The 17,970-nt window shown below is 31.8% G+C and overlaps 1 long non-coding RNA gene across 8 annotated transcripts in view; it reads left to right on the top strand.

The window, feature by feature from the left end:
* Positions 1 to 17,970, top strand: part of LOC149076118 (uncharacterized) — a 205,548-nt gene that overhangs the window by 82,243 nt on the left and 105,335 nt on the right. For 5 of the 8 annotated variants that reach the window (XR_016194031.1, XR_016194033.1, XR_016194034.1 and 2 more), the window contains exon 2: positions 248 to 319. This is a non-coding gene — a long non-coding RNA (uncharacterized LOC149076118). Of the gene's footprint in view, positions 1 to 247; positions 320 to 10,564; positions 11,191 to 17,970 lie in introns of those variants that run through there. The other 3 variants (XR_016194037.1, XR_016194036.1, XR_016194038.1) reach the window with 1 other exon arrangement.

Below are 17,970 nucleotides of genomic sequence, written 5' to 3' on the forward strand. Positions count from 1 at the left end.
GGGGGGGGGGGCCACCAATAAAATATTGTCGTTGATAGGGGCTCACGCTTAAAAAAAACATGGAAGCCACTGTCCTAGCCATTTGAAAAACTGATATTCAAATATAGCAGATTCCGGTATAATTTCACTCATGTAAAAAAATAACATGGATTATCATAATTGTGTTATTGAGCATCTTAATTCTGCTACAAATAAACCTTCTTTTATTTCTGCTAATTGAAAAAAAAAATTTTTTTTGTCATTCTAGATGGCGATAATTGCAGTCCACTGGAGCTGAAAAAACAAGCAAAAAAATTGGTAGTTTAGCGGATGAGAAGCAGTAAGTGTTACATGTTACGTTTAAAATTTTATCAGTAGGTTAATACATATATTCAAGTGAAATTCCGCAGAAGAATGTGTACGAGGTGCATGTATGGTTAAGTGATAGACATATTATAGCGGCTGCAGTTTTTTTTTTAATTTAACAGTAATCTTTGACTACGCATACAATTGAAGGTAAATACTTTTCACATTTCTTACCTTAAAATTATCGTAGAAATGATAATAATTATGCTTTACAATAGAAGTCTGAAGCAACCCAATAGTTGAATCGAACAAAAATTTCTTGGAATCGATCAGTTGGGATTTTTCTTTTCCTGTTCTGGCTCGTTATAAGTTTCTTTTATTCATGAATTCGTTTCTTCATTAATTCGACTCTAATATCAATATCCGTTTCGAGAACGTTGGACCTTTTTGCATTGTATTGACGTGCATCGATACGGATAAGAGGGATGGTTGAAAAAGAAAGAAGGTCTATTATGAGACAATAGGCTTTGACTTAGACTGTCACAATGCACGTCAATACAATCCAGATCAAAAAGATAGCCAAAATCAGATTTAGTAAATTTTGTACTTGATGTGCAACTTATTAATTTATATAGCAGCTCTTAGCTATGAAGATGGGGGTGAGTATGAAGTTTCATTTATTTATCTTATTTTAATTACTTTGAAATGATTAGCACCGATATATATAACTCTCTTCTATATATTTTTTTTTTTTTTCACTCCAAATACCATATGAGACATTTGCTTATTTTTGAAAATGAAGAACAACTTTTGCATGTAGGTAGGCCTACTGTATTTTGTATGACTTATTATAAATTAAACTTTATTGGGTTTGCAAATTTTGTTTGTATTTTATATGGAAAAATTATGAATTTGTTGTTAAAGTAAATAAAGTAGAATTTAAATTTAGTGGATAAGTTCAAAACTAGAACATGTTAAAAAAACCATAATTTTTCCAGTCTTGAATGCTTTGTTATAGCTTGTAATTTCCCTTATACTGGTGCAAACTGTCGATGATGGTTGATAGGAACTAGGTGGTATTACACACCTTTACTTGTACCGATGTAAAAAAAGAAATGTGCGAAGAGTAAGAGAGGAGATGTATACATGCATATTGGAAAACAACGGAAAATAATTGAAAAAAATTAAATTTATGATAGAAAGGGTATAAAAAATAAATGCAGTGGATATCTCGCTTATAACGTTTTTCAAAAAAATGCTCTGAAAAAAATAAAAAGCTGAAGCGGAAAAAGGGAAAAACGTTGTAAACGGGAAATCTCAATAAGTATTAGCCAGAATTGGGACCACGAAAATAAGTCGTACTGAGCGGGAAACGTTTCTAGTTGGAACGTTATAAGCGAAATTCACTGTAGGCTCTATAATTTCTTTAAAAGAAAGAAAACTTTACAAAGTTTTAAGTGATATTACTATGAATTTCTATCACTTTTTTACTTACACGCACAGATACACTTATTTAAAATTCGTTAATAATTTTTTCCGGCTGTGACATCACTGGAAGTGATTGATCTATTTATATTCCGGCGAGAAGTTCAAACTTGTTTTTAGTTCAAACTGCATGAGTCAAACGTTCTTTGGCGCGAAACTTATTTTATGTAAGACTAAAAAAAAAAAAAAGAGGGGGAGAATGCGTCTAAAGAAAAACATTTTAGCTCTATTTTCAAAGTTTTCATCTCGTAATTTTGCAAAATGTAAATTTTGCTTCTGAAAAAAATCCTGAAAATATCCAGGCCGATTCCATGTTAACACTGTATAATGGTATTCATAAGAAAAAGTTTAAAAAACAACATATTTTTGCGATATGATACAGTAAAACCTCGATAAGTCGTCACTACAAGTTATCGAAAAATTATGACGGCTTAAGCGGAGTATCGTCAGTTTAAATGTGCAATGTTATGAAAATCGTATAAATTTATACGATAGATTGATAGATAAAATGATACGATTTCATAATAGAACTCTCTATTGCACATTAATTTTACATAGACATCAAATTTAAAATTTTAGTATTTTAATTCTTCATCAGCAGTTCATGATACAACTACAAAGTAATCTCGAACACTTTTGACTTGGTGGAGGAGACCTGGGCAGGGAAAAGTAAACAGAAGACCTCAACTTTGGAAGGAATGTCTAATTTTTTTCAACAAAGATATTTTGTTTAAATCTCAAGCCCAAATTAGTAGAGCCCATGCTTTCTATGATTATTTATTATCCGTTCCCGCGCGTTGCACTTTGACTGATTAATTTGATTCACATAATTTTTGATTTCCTTGCAGCATGTGTAATCTTTGACGTATCAATAAATTTTGGTTATGCCGGAGATGCCCTGCAAAGTGCTTACTTTGCTTCTTGCGACAGAGCCTGGGTGTCTTGCAGTTTCTCCAGTAGAGCCCATGCAGAAATGAGATCTAGCTTGAAGAGTCCCCAACGTTCCAAAAACCTTAGTCGGCAAATGAACTTCCCCAGCGTAACTTTCGTTACTTAAACTGTTCCGTTTGGGTATATAGGATTTTATGGCGATTTTTAAGCATATGGCAATGCTGTTAACAAGCTCTTTTTTTTAATGGGCGCCATAAAAATAGTCTGTTCCTTTTTCTCAAACTTTTTCATAGTGACGAGTTAACCGAAATTAGCGACGAGTAAACAAGGGTTTAATAACATTTTTGTCTATGAGAGGTGGAAGGGCCTGAAGAAAAATTACGACTTAACCGGAGTGACGACTTAACGAGGTTTTACTGTATTTTCAAATTATAGCTAAATTACATGCATATCAATAATTCCATTGACGCATCCAAGTTTTTATTTATGTAATGCATCTATTAATTCAATTGGAACAAAAGTTTATCAATCAAAGCAACTTTCATAATCGTAATATGTTACATCAAGTAGGTATACAAAAATAATAACCCCATAATGTGTGAAATCAAACTAAACTGAAATAAATTTATTGTTGTTTTTTTCCATCCTGTGAACAAAGTAAATATTTTTCATGTTTATTAATTCATTTACTTATTAATTAATTAATTATTACATAAGTCAGTTATTTGAAAATTCTTTATTTATTACCAACTTTGCTACAAACTCGCAAAGGCATGGAATATCTTTATTGGACATACAATACATATACAATAAATCGATTACTGAAAATGAACAAATCGAATCTTTTACATATAAAAGACGTGAAATGAAGAAACCTTTTTTTTTAATATTTAAAATAAATTCAATTTTATAAGTAGAATCAAATTCATTATTTCCAAAGCAAAAAAAAAATTATAATTTCGAACAATAACCAGTCAATGTAAAGAAGCGATTTATCTGCGTAGACTACAAAAAGAATTACAGTAGGTCTACGTATAGCAAACGCATTCACCAGTAGGCCTACATCAAACAAAATCACAAATAATATTAAATTTCTCGAGATGAAAAACTTAGTTTTTGAAAATTCTATATTTTTTGTATGTTGGTTTTCAATGCTGTTCTTGGCCATTTTTACTATGAATTTTTAAATTGTTTTTCAGATATTTACAAATTTATTAATTTTTATATTTGATGAACTGCTAATAAATTTTTATTTAGAAACATGAGATATAGGCTACTGTATCTCTGCGGATTTAAGTCAAAAGAAAATGAATGTTAATACAGTCGATTCCGCTTAGTACGACCATTTTTCGTGAATTTAACTTTTTTACTATATTGATAATGTCAACTTTTCCCGGATACAACGTTTAAATTTTTAGCTATTCCTGCTTACAGCGTTCGGAAAATTCATATCGCGCTTTTTCGTCCCTTGAAATCAACGTTATTTTTTTTGCCTTTTTTCATGTAAAGAAACGAAAATGTTGATTATGAGGGTGATAGTGGTTAACCATTACGTGAAAACGAGAGGTGCGGTTTTTCTTTTATGGCTATTTGGAATAATTATTTTTCTGCACATATCAACTGAAAAGAACGCTTCTTTTTTTTTCAAGGATTAGACACAATAATTTGAACTTTTTTTTTTCCTTGCTCTCTCACTTTGTCCAACAATAGTGTGCAGAGCATAGGTAATTGCCCTTACCATTGTTCAAACACACAAGATTGATCGAAGTTATGTCTTTGAATAGGGAGACAAAGAGATAAGAACTAGAAAAAGAACTAAAAGAGGTTACTTTTTTCCTTTGTGATTCCAAATTTGCTGCATTAGATAGATTCCAAAAAATGAATCTTCTCATAATGGTGTTATTGACGACCGCATATAACAAAAGAATAAACGGCGATTTCTCTCATGCCCTCCTGATTCTATTGACACAAAATCAAGCCGCAGAAGAGTGACATGGGCAAAAAACATAAACTTGACAGATTTTCAGACACCAGCATCAAGTGGCATTTGAAAGCGATCAAGTGGCATTTTTTTTCAAATGAAAAAAACGGATTTCCGACTACTTCTTGAAATTTTATTCTTCACAGAACCGCTAATACGATGCTTTCATGACCTTTGAAATTTCGGAAAATGAAGCAATAAAATCGTTACATTTTGCCGAGCCCAGTTCGAGTCAAAATTTCTCAGAGTAAATTAAAAAAAGAAAAAGCTCTAAGTTTAGAGGAAAAAATAACAATTCTTAAATTTGTGGATGACATTTTCCATTTAGTTGCAACGTTTGCGAAAGAAATTAAAGAACTGGAAACTTTTCAATATTTTCTGGAAAGGCAAGAAAATGTGCCATGTGTGTGTGTGACGTTATCCAAATTATATGGAAACTTGATTGTTACAGTTTAACGCAAGAGAGAAAGAGTGTTTTAACGCAAGAGGGTTTTATAGTAAGGGGGGAAACAAACAATCATCAATGACAGCGTTTCTCAACCTTTCTGAATCCAAGGACCAGTAAAATATCTGAGAGAATTCTGCGGACCTCTAACTTATAGCATAAGTAGCATGAGCGTTCCGTATTTCACGGGACATTCCTGTGCTGTTCCTGTCTGATTTTATACAATTTTTCAGTTTTTTAACGAAGCTTATTCGAAGTTGTAATCTTTACTTAAAATTTTGAGTAAAGATTACTCATATTATATAAATCATGCTACGATAATTATGGCTAAAAATCTAAATACTTATCTTAGATCTTACATATTTTATGTTCAGCGTTTTTCCGTTAACTATATTTCTGCGAGTCTCAGTAGTCATTCACTTTTCCTCCGATTCATAAGTTTTAGCGATTTCAGCCACAATCGGCGATTTTTAGCAATGCTTTTGGTGATAACTGGCACTGTCCCGTATTTTGCCGTATTTCAGATTACAGTTTCCCGGAATGAAAGTGGTCCCGAGTAATGATGAATGTTTTTGTTTCCATGAAATATATGTGTATTTTAGTTTACTGCGATTTGCAGCAGCCCTTTATTTCCCGACTCTTCAGCAATTTTAGAAAATTTGTAATAAATTGCATTTTTCGGTTACAATTTATTTCATATTTAATATGTGCGATTTCCAGTATTTTCTCAGATTAGATATTGTGGTTATATGAAAAGAATATTACTATAATATCATAAAAACATTTTCCTTTAGTTGGAATTAAAATAATCAAGTCTGCCTGTGGACCACCTGTAGACCATTTCTGGTCCGCGGACCATAGGTTGAGAAACGCTGATCTATGATGTATTTTTTGACAAAGAAAACCCAGGTTCAAAAGATGCATTGTACATCAATGAAAATGTAAAGATATCTTTTTCTCCTTATGTGTATATTTCTCGTTTTTACCCCGCAAAATATATATATATATCCCGTAATATAATACACGTAAATATATTTAATGGAACAACAAATATTTGGTTCTTATAAATCTCTATGTTTATTTAAAATTATTTTAAAATTATATTTAAAATTAGGTTATTTAAATTATTTAAAAATTTCATAAAAAAGCTATGGGCGATGTAAAACGGTCATGGTTTCTTAAAACCGTTATAACCGGGACCGACTGCAGAATTCATAAGAAATATATTTGCATATAAAATATAAAAAATTATCTTAAAATAAAGATACAAGATAGTTAATAACAAACAAAAAAGTAATCTCTAGGACTGACGTCTTCTAAACTTCCAATCGTGACGTGTGTGTGTATATACAGTATATACAATATATATAGTCATGAGAATCTTCAATTAAAATATCATTTTCGAAATTAGTAACACCTAAACAAATGTGATATACTTTTAGATTTTTCAGTGCCAAATAAAAAATCAATTAAGCCTTTCAGGAATTTTTTTACGTTGAATTTCAGTACAAAAAAAATTAGCACAGTATTAAAATAACTTGACAATATAAAATAGACCTACCAATTTTTTCAACAAGAACTACTTGAAAAATTAATTAAGTCATTTTGAGAAGGGCAAATTGCCTATAAGCTAGACTAGGGTTGCTCGTAATTTTCTTACTTATTGGTCAGAGTTTTTATCAAGGAAAAAAAATTAATATGCTGTAGGCTACTTTTTATTTTTATTGTTTGCATAAATCAGTGGTTCCTAAACATTTTTTTACATCCTGCGCCCCCAGTGCAATATGACACATCTTCCCACACCCCCCTTGGATAATGCGTTTTCTATCTTTTAGGAAATTTAGTTTCTTGTAATTGCATCCATTAATTTTTATAAATTCTTATAGTTATTTCATTCCCTTTTCAGATATGGTTAACATTTAATTTCGGCTTCTCATTTTTATTCATTTACTTTTTGGAAATCAATTCAAAACTTAACTAAAAAACCATTACTATTTTTCACAATTTGTAAGAAAAAGATTCAATGAACTCTCCATTTACCGATTCCAGCCGGAACAACAATGTATAAATATTTATTTTGCGTTTTATTGATTAAATTTTTGACGCTTTTCTTGAGTCATGCTCACGGTAGTATCAAAATGTAAGCCCACCATGTTATTTTCGGAGGCACAAATGTAAACAAACAGCAAAATATTTTAGGTATCAATTGTATTTTCTCTTAATGGAAATGGAAAATAAGTATGATTACTAATCGAAAAAGAAACTTTCGCAACGCGGATTTCATGTCATTCATTTCTGTGAGCGAAAGTTGAAAGATGACGTGTCAAAAGATCGATGTGATTCATATTTTTTGAGAATTGAAAACTTCAATTTTTAATTTTCCTAAATACTAAGTAAACATGTGTATTTTTTGTTCCATCACGCAACCCCGCTAAAGAGTCATTGGCATAGTTCAGAAGAAATATGCAAAAGAAGGATCTTTGCTTCGACAAGAAGTTAATGATTAATATTTCTATTCTTTTTCGAATGTATTGAAAAGAAAACAGAATTTTCATTCAAAAAATATTTCACATCTGAATTTAAAGAAATACGTTTTTTTTATTTTTTTTAAGTTTTCACATAAACTAAATTGTGTAAACATGAATGGTTTACAATACACATCATTAGGCCTACCTAGGAACAGATTCTCAAATTCACAAAACCTATAGAAGCCATACAAATTTTACATAGCTGAAATATTTTTTGTTTCTAAAAATACAAGTTTAAGGGGCAGCTCGATATTTTAAAGTATTAAAAATTAATAAGATCTATATCATATTAAGAGCAAAATTAATGTCTATAAAAGTTTAGATTAGTTCAGTGAAACGCATTATTAATATACGAAATAGGTAACCCTTGCACATTATTGCTAAAATCAAATTCAAAATTGTATTATGAAAAGCGAAATTTTCATTTTTGAATGGATAGAAAATTCTATCTCAAATCTAAAATGTTTAACACTTGAAAAAATTTTAATTCCTTTTGTCGAAAAAGTAACAATATTTTTGAAATTATACAATGAAATGGACACAATTTACTTGAGAATCTAGGTCTGTATAGTTACATACATAATCGATCGGCTCATACCATATTTATAAATTCGCTCATTTTCATAAATCTGTCATGAAATCAAATGATAAAGAATACACACATTTAAAACTAATTTCCTTATTTGTCTACCGTTAAAAATCAGTCATATAATGTATTATCTACACATAATTGTAGTGTAATTTAAAAAATTAACCGTACGTCAATAAAAATTGTACTTTACACTACGTTGGAAAAATAACATGCATTTATGCTTTTAAATATTTATTTTGCTTTAATGGAGAACCATTTCTAGTAAAAGGTATAAAATATTCAATCTCTTAACGACATTTCAAGGACATTTTTACATTTATTTAAATTTTAATCCTTTATATCCGACACTGTGAAAGTAAAATAAGAAGAAAATTATAGTAAATTAAAAGTATAAATGTAATGATAATAATAAATAGCTATCGTGCAAATTATTTGGTAAGTCATTTTAGTTCTAATTAAAGACAAAAAAAACCCAATGTTTTTGAAAGAATTAGCTAGTTAAAAACAAATTATCTAACCTGGCACTTACCTGGCAAGTACCGTCAAGATATAAAGGGTTAAAAAGATTAAAATTCAATGATTCAAAAATGGTAGGCCCATAACACATCTTTAGTTTTTTTTAAATGAAATCTTCTAAATAAAAAAGAAGATAAACTGTCAAAATATTTTGCACCTTCATTCCTTTAGGTAAAATAATATTTTTTATCGAACACACAATTCGCTTGAGAGTCATGGTCGGCATCGTTACATGCATAATCAATCAGCCTAATTTATAAATACACTTATTTTCATGAATCCAATTGTCATAAATAAAAAAGAATCAAAGGATACAAAAATTTAAATTAACTTGGATTAATATCGTTGAAAATCAGTTCTCAAAATACGCTCGAGCTGTCGTTTTCCAAATGACATTCAACAACATTAACGCCTTCTTTTAACGACATTTCAAAAATATTTAAATTTATTTGAACTTTGGAAAGTTAAAAATTCAATAATTAAAAAATTAAATTAAATTTCCTTATTGAAATTTTTTTATAACCGTCAAAACATTTCTCACCTTCGAATAAAATAATATTTCTGATTCTAACACACAATTGGCTTGAAAATTGGTGGTCTACATTGCTACCTGTATAATCGATCGACCCATACCATATTTATTATAAATACGATAATTTTCATGAATCCGACTGTCATAAAATCAAATGATGAAAGAAAACATACTGCCTTAGACTTGCACCTTTGAAAATCGGTATAATATATATTATCTACATGTAATTGTAGTGTAATTTAAAAAATAAATCTAACGTCAGTAAAAATTATATTTTGCACAATGTTGAAAAAAAAATAACATGTAAGGGATATAGTCCCTTTCACATGTATTTATTATTTTTTCGTATTTATTTTGCTTCCGTGGAGAGCCTTGGAGAATCATTTTTTAAATAAAAGTCGGTAAAGGTATAAAGTATTTCAATTTTTTTAACCCTAAAAACTTGAATCTATTTTTTATGGCACCTATACGTCTAAGAGACGTAGTTCCTACAGGTATCATCAAGTAGGATTAAGATTTAAAATGCATATTACATTTAGATTTTTTAGGTACCATTCTAGGGTTAACAACATTTCAACAGCACTTATAAATTTATTTGCATTTTAAAAAATTCAATAGGCCTAGTTCAAAAATGGAACAACACATTTAGTTTTCTTCAAATGAAATTTTCTAAATAAAACATTTTTAAATTGGTAGAATGTTTCTCACCTTCATTCCTTCAAGTGACATAATACTTTTGAAATATACAGTGAAATTCAACACAAAGCTCTCTTGATAATCGCGGTCTGCATTGTTACATGCATAATCGATCGACTCATACCATATTCATGAATACACTCATTTTCATAAATCCAATTGTCATACAATCAAATGATAAAGGATACAAACATTTAAATTGCCTTAGATTTCCACCGTTGAAAATCGGTTGTTAAAAAAAAAAAAACGTTCGAGCTACCGTTTTCGTTGAATACGTACCATCGCTGAACGCTCATCTGCATGAGATTTGCGTATTACTACGGCATTGAACACGCACAACAACAACCTACCGCGGCGCCACCTGTGATGAGGAGAGGGAAGGTTTTTTTGCTGTTTATGTGTGGCGACCCCAAGCAGCTTTTAGCGTACTGTATCCGTTTCATCCCTTTATCCCACCCATCCATCCGGCACAATGCATCGCCTCCTATTGGTCGTTTCGAAATCCCGCATAAAAAATGGCCGCCCATCTCGCGGTTTACGTCATGTTTGCTTTTGAATGCGTGCGCAAGCTCTACCTATATCCCAGATTCTCTACGGTTTAGGCTTAGCTAGTTTTGCTCTCTCACTCTCCATCCGTTCCTTCCGTTTTTTTAAAACGGTGAAGCGTGTAGCAGTAGTGTTATCAGTCTCTTGGTAAGCGGTGGTCTAAAGCTGCTTGTTAGGAGGTTATCCCCTCTCCTCCCACCCCCCCCCAGTCACTATAAGAATTGATAACTGAGAAGATGAAGAATGTACTCTTAATGTATTGATGAGCACATAAAAGTCTTGTGTGTATTTTGTGTGTGTGTGTCGGAGCTACTAATGCATATCCCGTAAGAAGAGAGTGAGGAAAAAAGGATATTTTTATCTCGGACATCTCGTGGTGCTGCTCCATAAATTCAGGATAATTTTTTTTTAATCCTGTTTATGTACGATGGTGGTGTTTGTGTGTGTGTGAAAATTCATGGTGGTCACAACAGTGTGATTTTGTGATTTATAAATTCTATTCGAAAGAACCGAAATATGTTATCATGATGTTGCTCTATAAACTGAATTGGGTGATGATGGTTCATACAATCAGAACATGAATTATTTATCGATGAAATCTTGAATTCATGCGGTGGAATTCTGCTTTGTACATTTTCATAACAATTATCAACTGAAGAAGATGATGGAGATTGTTTTCTTATCGATATTTCAGTGAGTATACAAATTGCTGATTTTATTATCCATCTGTTTATCTGTTTTCTTATCTATTTAAGTGATCGAAAATACTGTCATTGTCAAAATTGATTGTGCTTACCTTGTGGTTTTGAGAAACACACCTGTACTTTTAGAGGGGGGAAAATAAATAAATATAGAGACTTCTAATATTATAAATATTTCAATAATTATAATACGATTTAGTTTTTTTGAAAATCATTATTCATATTTCAAATTATATTATGGGAAAGGAAGTAAAATTTTTTTTTTAAATATCATTAAATAAATTACTTTTATTGATTTTGACCAATGGATAGATGTGTTACACAAAGATGATGTAAAGTCTTAGCCATAGTTTTATATCCCGCTTCATCCGTTCCTTATGGGTTTTTTAAATCGGTAAAGCATGTAGCAGTAGTGTTATCGGTCTCATGGTAAGTGGTAGTCTAAAGCTGCTTGTTAGGAGGTTATTCTCCCTCCCCCTCATAAGAACTGATAACTGAGAAGATGAAGAGTGTACTCTTAATATATATTGATGATAGCATAAAAGACTTGTGTGTATTTGGTGTTGTGCGTGGAAGCAGCTATTGCACGTCCGGTAAGATGTGGAGAGAGGAAGAAAGGATATTTTTATCCCGGTCATCTCGTGGTGCTCCGTGAATTCAGGATCATTTTTATCTGTTGATGTATGACATGTTTTTGTGTGTGTATGAAAATTCAGGGTGGTCAGGCATAACGATAACAATGTGACTTTTGAGATTTATAAATTCTAATAGAAGTAACGGAAATATTTTATACACAATATTTCTCTCCGAACTGCATTGTGTGATGACGATGATACATCAGAACATGAATTATTTATTCATCAATAAATGATAATAATGAATATGAAATGATAAATTCATGATGTAGAGTTTTGTGCTTTGTATATTCACAAAACAATTTTTAACTGGAGAAAGTTGGTGATTTTTTTGTCATTTTTTTTTCAGTAAGCATTGCCAATTACTAATCATTTCCATCTGTTTTCTTATCTACAAGCGATCAAAAATACTGTCATTCTCGAAATTAATTGCACTTCTGTGTTTCTAAGAAACGCACCTGTGTAATTTTATAGAGAAATAAAAATATATAAATATAGGGCGATCTTCATACAAGGCGATTTTAATACGAGAGCGAGATATCGCTTTTTGAAAAACATTACTAAAAATATTAAGCAAATTATATTACGGAAAAGAAAAAATGTTGTTTATTTATTTGCTATTACTAATCAATCAGTAGGCTATTATTAACTATAGTGATTTGCATCTCAGTTTTTTATCTGCAAGTGGGCCTAATCAAAAATACTTCCATTCTCAAAATTAATGCGCTTCTCTTGAGATTTCAGAAAACATACCTAATTTTATAGAAAAAAGTATGTATAAATATAGAGGCTTAATATTGTAATATTTCGATACTTATAATGCGATATCTTTTTCCGTAAGTCATTATTTATTTCCAATTATATTATGTAAAAAAACATAGAATTTCCTTTTTTTATTACCATTAAATAAATCATTTATATTGATTTTGATCAATGGCTCTTCGATGTATGGCAATGTGTTATAAATATATTAATATTTTATTTTGTATATGATATTATACATAATTTTGTATACCATATTATTTGAATTTAATTTTGTATATAATATTATACACACAAACATGCGAAAGCTTAGATAGTTTTGCTCTCTCTCTCTCCATACGTTCATTTTTGAGTCAGGGTAAAGCATATAGCAGTAGTGTTATCATCAATGCCTGGATATTGTTGCCCTAAAAAATCTTGAAAAATTACTTTAAGAAATGCCCTAAAAGCTTGAAGAAACCCTAATATTAAAGAAAAACCCATCAAAATGAGAAAACAAAGTTCTCTTAAAAAATCAGTTATGTTCGAATGTCGAAAGAAAATGTTTTGACAGCATCAAAATCACTGCAAATTTTTTTCTGGGGGTTTTTTTTTTCCTCTCTCGTCTATATTTTCCATTAAAAAATAACATTTTTTTTGATAAACGTGTTATCAACCATCTGATTCATGAATCAGTTAGGAACACTGGCGTTTTGGCTCTCAGAAGGGCTTATAAGGCTCCAGCTTGAGGACCTGTGACGATTCTTATTTTTTTTTCACCAGAAATTCACTATTGAAAGACCCGTGAACAATCTAACCGGAGGATCCTGTTGCTAGATGTGGGGGCCATGACTGACGTACTAGGAGAGGGGTGAATAGGTTTTTTGCAGTAAAAAACGAAAAATAACACCCCCCTCCCCCCCGCCCCGAGAAAATCCCGCGTATGGCGATAATTAGGAAGCCAAAAAAAACGTCTTTCATTTTATTTTCTAAGATATTCACGCATATTTTGGCATAACTGCTCAATGCAATCAATAGGCCTATGCATATAACTTTTTCAATCTTTTCCATTGTCAAAAAGTTTAAAAAGGGAAGAAACGTGGAAATTTTCAAACACTGAAAAAGTACAGAAAAATACACAAATGTCATCAACATCCGTGCCCTGGTTATCAGTCTCCTGATGAGCGTTGGACTAAAGCTCTTTGTTAGGAGATGCAATCCCCCCCCCCTTTCCCCATAAGAATTTATAACAGAGAAAATGAAGAAGAATGTAGCCTACTGTTAATATATTGATGAGAGCATAAAAGTCTCTGTGTGTCGGAGCAAATTTTGCACATCCCGTAAGAGAGCGAGGAAAAAGAATATTTTTATCTTGGAAATCTCGTTGTGCTGCTCGATAAATTCGGGATCTGTTTCATGTACGATTGTGGCGTTTGTGTGCATGTGTGTTCGCGCGCGCGAAAATTCATAGTGGTCACTTACAATGATCACAGTGTGGTTTTAGTGATTCATAAATGTCATTAGAAAGAATCGAAATATTTTATCACAATGTTCCTCTCCGAATTGTGTGATAATGATACACCAGAACATGAACTATTTATCGATGAAATCTTGAATTCATGCGGTGGAGTACCTTGCGGAGCTTTGTACATTTACAAAACCATTTCTAACTGGAAAAGTTAATGGAGATTTTTTTTTCTTGTCGATATTTCAGTGAATGGGTTACTAATCACGATTAGAGCTATCAATTATTTTCATCATCTGTCTATCTCATCTATAAGTGATCAAAAAATACTGTCATTCCCAAAATTAATTGCTCTTATTAATTAATTGCAATATTTATAATATGATATTGGTTTTTTTTTATCATTATTGATTTCAAATTGTGGAAAAGAAATCATTATTATTTTTTATTTAATATCATAGAATAAATAATTTTTATTGATTTTAACCAATTGGTTCTTCAATAGACAGCGTTGTATTATTAATGATATACAAACATGTTTACATAATGTAGAATGCGGTAAAAATATAGTAGGCCTATATCATAAATGACGGTACCAGAATAGTTAATACATGTATAATACAATAATACAAGTAAAAGTATATATAGATAAAACAAAGAACCATAATGATCATGGCCCCCACAAGGGGTGGGCTGACAAGGCTCCAGCCCTGGGGCCCGGGAGGATTTTAATCATTTTTTTTGTTTTTTCACGCTATAAATTCTTCATAAAGGGGGACCCCGTGAAAGTCTGGTCGGGGGGGGGGGGCCCGTAAAATATCCCAGCCTAGGGGCCCTGCTTCAGGATGTGGGGGCCATGATAATACATGAATTATAATAACTATGAGTAACATAGCATATTAATTGGGGGGATATGGATCTCAGTATAAACAGAGTTAGTGCAGGCGAATGTACGACAAGATAGATAAATAGATAAAGGCCCATTGAATATTGAATATACGTTGTCTGTATTCGAAAGAAATTGAAATCATTTGTGGGACTTGAACTGCGATTTAAATAATTGGAATCGGGGTCGAAGTAAAATGGGCTATTTTTAATATATCATTAGGGAAAGAGACCTTTATGATGAAACTGTTATCCAGTGGTATAAGTTATCCATCGTATACGGTGTTTACCTTTTAAAAATACAGTACAAGCTATTAATAAACAACTACAATGAAAAAACAATAACAGGTAATAGGCCTACACATTTTTCATGCGAATGTTTCAAATTTTTAGTATCAGTAGGCCTATTCCCTGAATTTTTAGCATCAGTATAAAATGAAACAATTTCAAACAAATTATTTAGATTCATTAAAAATAAAATGAGTCATTCACTTTTTTTTCCCTTTCCGAAGTCGCATTTGAAATTTATTTTAAGCATGAAATTGATACAGGTTTTGTGAACTCGCGTCAAATATCTCATGAGGTCATGAATTAATAAAATATTCCTTTTCACACTCGGAAAAATATGGAATCACATATTCAGTAGACCTATACCATATTGGAAAAATTTTTTTCTAAACCAAGTTTTTTTTAAAAATGAACTTGACTATGCTCAGCGGTTCAACTATGGAGTCATTGACTAGCCAGAATTCCAGAATTCATTGGAATTGTTTAAGATGTTCGTTTGGTTACCATATTCTAGTAAAGGGTACCCTTCCGTCTCATTTGCAACCCTTTACTAGAATATGGTAACCAAACGAACATCTTGAAGAATTTCAATGTGTGTGTGAATTCTGGCTAGTCAATGACTCCATAGTTGAACCGCTGAGCATAGTCAAGTTCATAGCGAAATCTGAACATATTATATAACTACCGACTCTGGTGACCACAACTTTTATAAATTAAACGTCCATTAAAAAAAAATTGCTAAAGTTATTTGATGAGTATCGCATTAAATCCTACAGAAAGGACCTATTCACAACAGCTTACGTTCTTCATACCATTCACATGCTTTAGTTTAGGCCAAGGGTGGTCAACCTTTAGTAGAGTGCGGGCCACTTTAATGGTTTACAAAACGAATAGCGTACCACTTGAGTGATCCGTGAATATTTCGCGGGTCACTTAAATGATCTGGAAATGTGCCACGAGCCACTTGAGTGATGTGGAACTGTCCCACGGGCCACTCAACTGCTCTGGAACTGCGTGTCGTGGGACACTCAATGATCTGTAAATAAGTTGGCTGTCACTTAAGCGATAAATAGATATAGGCCTATTGAATATAGGCCTTAAGGTTGGCTGTCACTTAAGCGATCTGTAGATGTGCCGCGGGTCACCTAATTGATCAGGAAATGGGCCGTGGACCACTTGAGTGATGTGTAACTGCACTACGGGGCACTTAAGTGCTATGAAACTTTGTCGCGGGTCACATAATGGTCTGTAAATATGTCGCGTGCCACTGGCCGATTAAGTGCTCTTCAACTGTGTCGAGGCTCCCTCGAGTGATTTGCAAATGTGGCGCTATAAATTCATTTTTAGAAAATTAGATTAGGGGTCGCTGGCACATCAGATGACTCCGAGAGTTGCATCTGGCTCGCGGGCCACGGGTTGAGCAGGCCTATATATGATGTTCAGTCTTTAACATATTTGAAATGCAAGAATAATTTTATATCGCCTCTTATAGTGGAAAAAAGAAACAAAAAATATTGTAGTTCATAATAAAATAATAGACTGTATTTATATAGTATACACACATACACACACATACATATATATATATATATATATATAATTTTTTCTGTCTTTCACAATAAATTTCTTCCCTTCACGCAGGTGTTCGGTATGTTGAAACTATAGCAGCCATTATATTAGGATGCGTTCGTCAAAACGGCGTGTGCTCAATGCCACCATTTCCTACCACCTGGGATGGTTTTATTACACAATAAATAGTAAAATTGAATGATCGAGTTTTAAGAGAATCATATCTACGTGTTATAATGTCATTTTTTTAAAATCATTTTTAGCTATTTACATTGGCGTTAGCAAATATTTTGCTGGGAAAAAAAAAGTATAAGCCTACTCTCTTTTCTTCAGAAGAAAAAAATTTTGACAACCCTCCCCCCCCCCGCCCAAAGAAAATCCTGTGGACGCCTATAATAATTCATGTGACAATAATTCATTGATTATTATTAATATTAATTTGTTAGTGGGCTACTAAACCACTTTACTGGACTATTTGCCTGTTTTGGCTTTGGATTTTGTATTTGTTATGATCAAGACCGGATGCTGTTGACCTAACAAATCATAAAAAATGGCCACAAAAAAAAGGCCCAAAAACTCGACAAAATGCCCTAAAAATTTGAAAAAATGCCTTAATAAACTAAAAGAAAAAATTCCCAAAAATGCTATTAAAATAACAAAACAAATTTCTTTATAAACTTAACCAATCAATATATTAATTGAAAGTCAAAGAAAAAAATTCTTATAGCAGGCTATCTAATTGAAAATTATATTCATTATCAACATTAGATTTCATTATATTTCCGAAAAGACAAGATAAACTTCTCTCAACATCAGTAGATGTTACTGAGGATGTTTGGAGGTAGAGATCTGATCTACTCACAGTATTAATTTCTCTTCAATTTTTCAGACGTTCCTGTAAGGACATCATGACATAAAAAAAAAAAAATTACATTTAATAAGTCTGTTCTCTCCCCTTCCCTATTTTTTTAAATTTTATGGTAGTAAATTGGCCCCACCCTTTTTTTAGCAAGCTTGCATGATCGGTACCATCAATAAGCTACATACTTTTTTGCAAGGACTGAAGGATAAGTTAATATGATAATATTAACATAAGTTAATATAATAATAATTCACCCCCCTCCCCTCCCTTAGAATGCAAAAAATTGATCTTAGGTACGCGTCATCAGTTCTTCAATATTCCCAAAAC

This window comes from Pholcus phalangioides, unplaced genomic scaffold, assembly GCF_987345545.1.
Source record: "Pholcus phalangioides strain wild (caught in Gottingen) unplaced genomic scaffold, Ppha-v1.0 ptg000015l_1, whole genome shotgun sequence".
NCBI lineage: Eukaryota > Metazoa > Arthropoda > Arachnida > Araneae > Pholcidae > Pholcus > Pholcus phalangioides.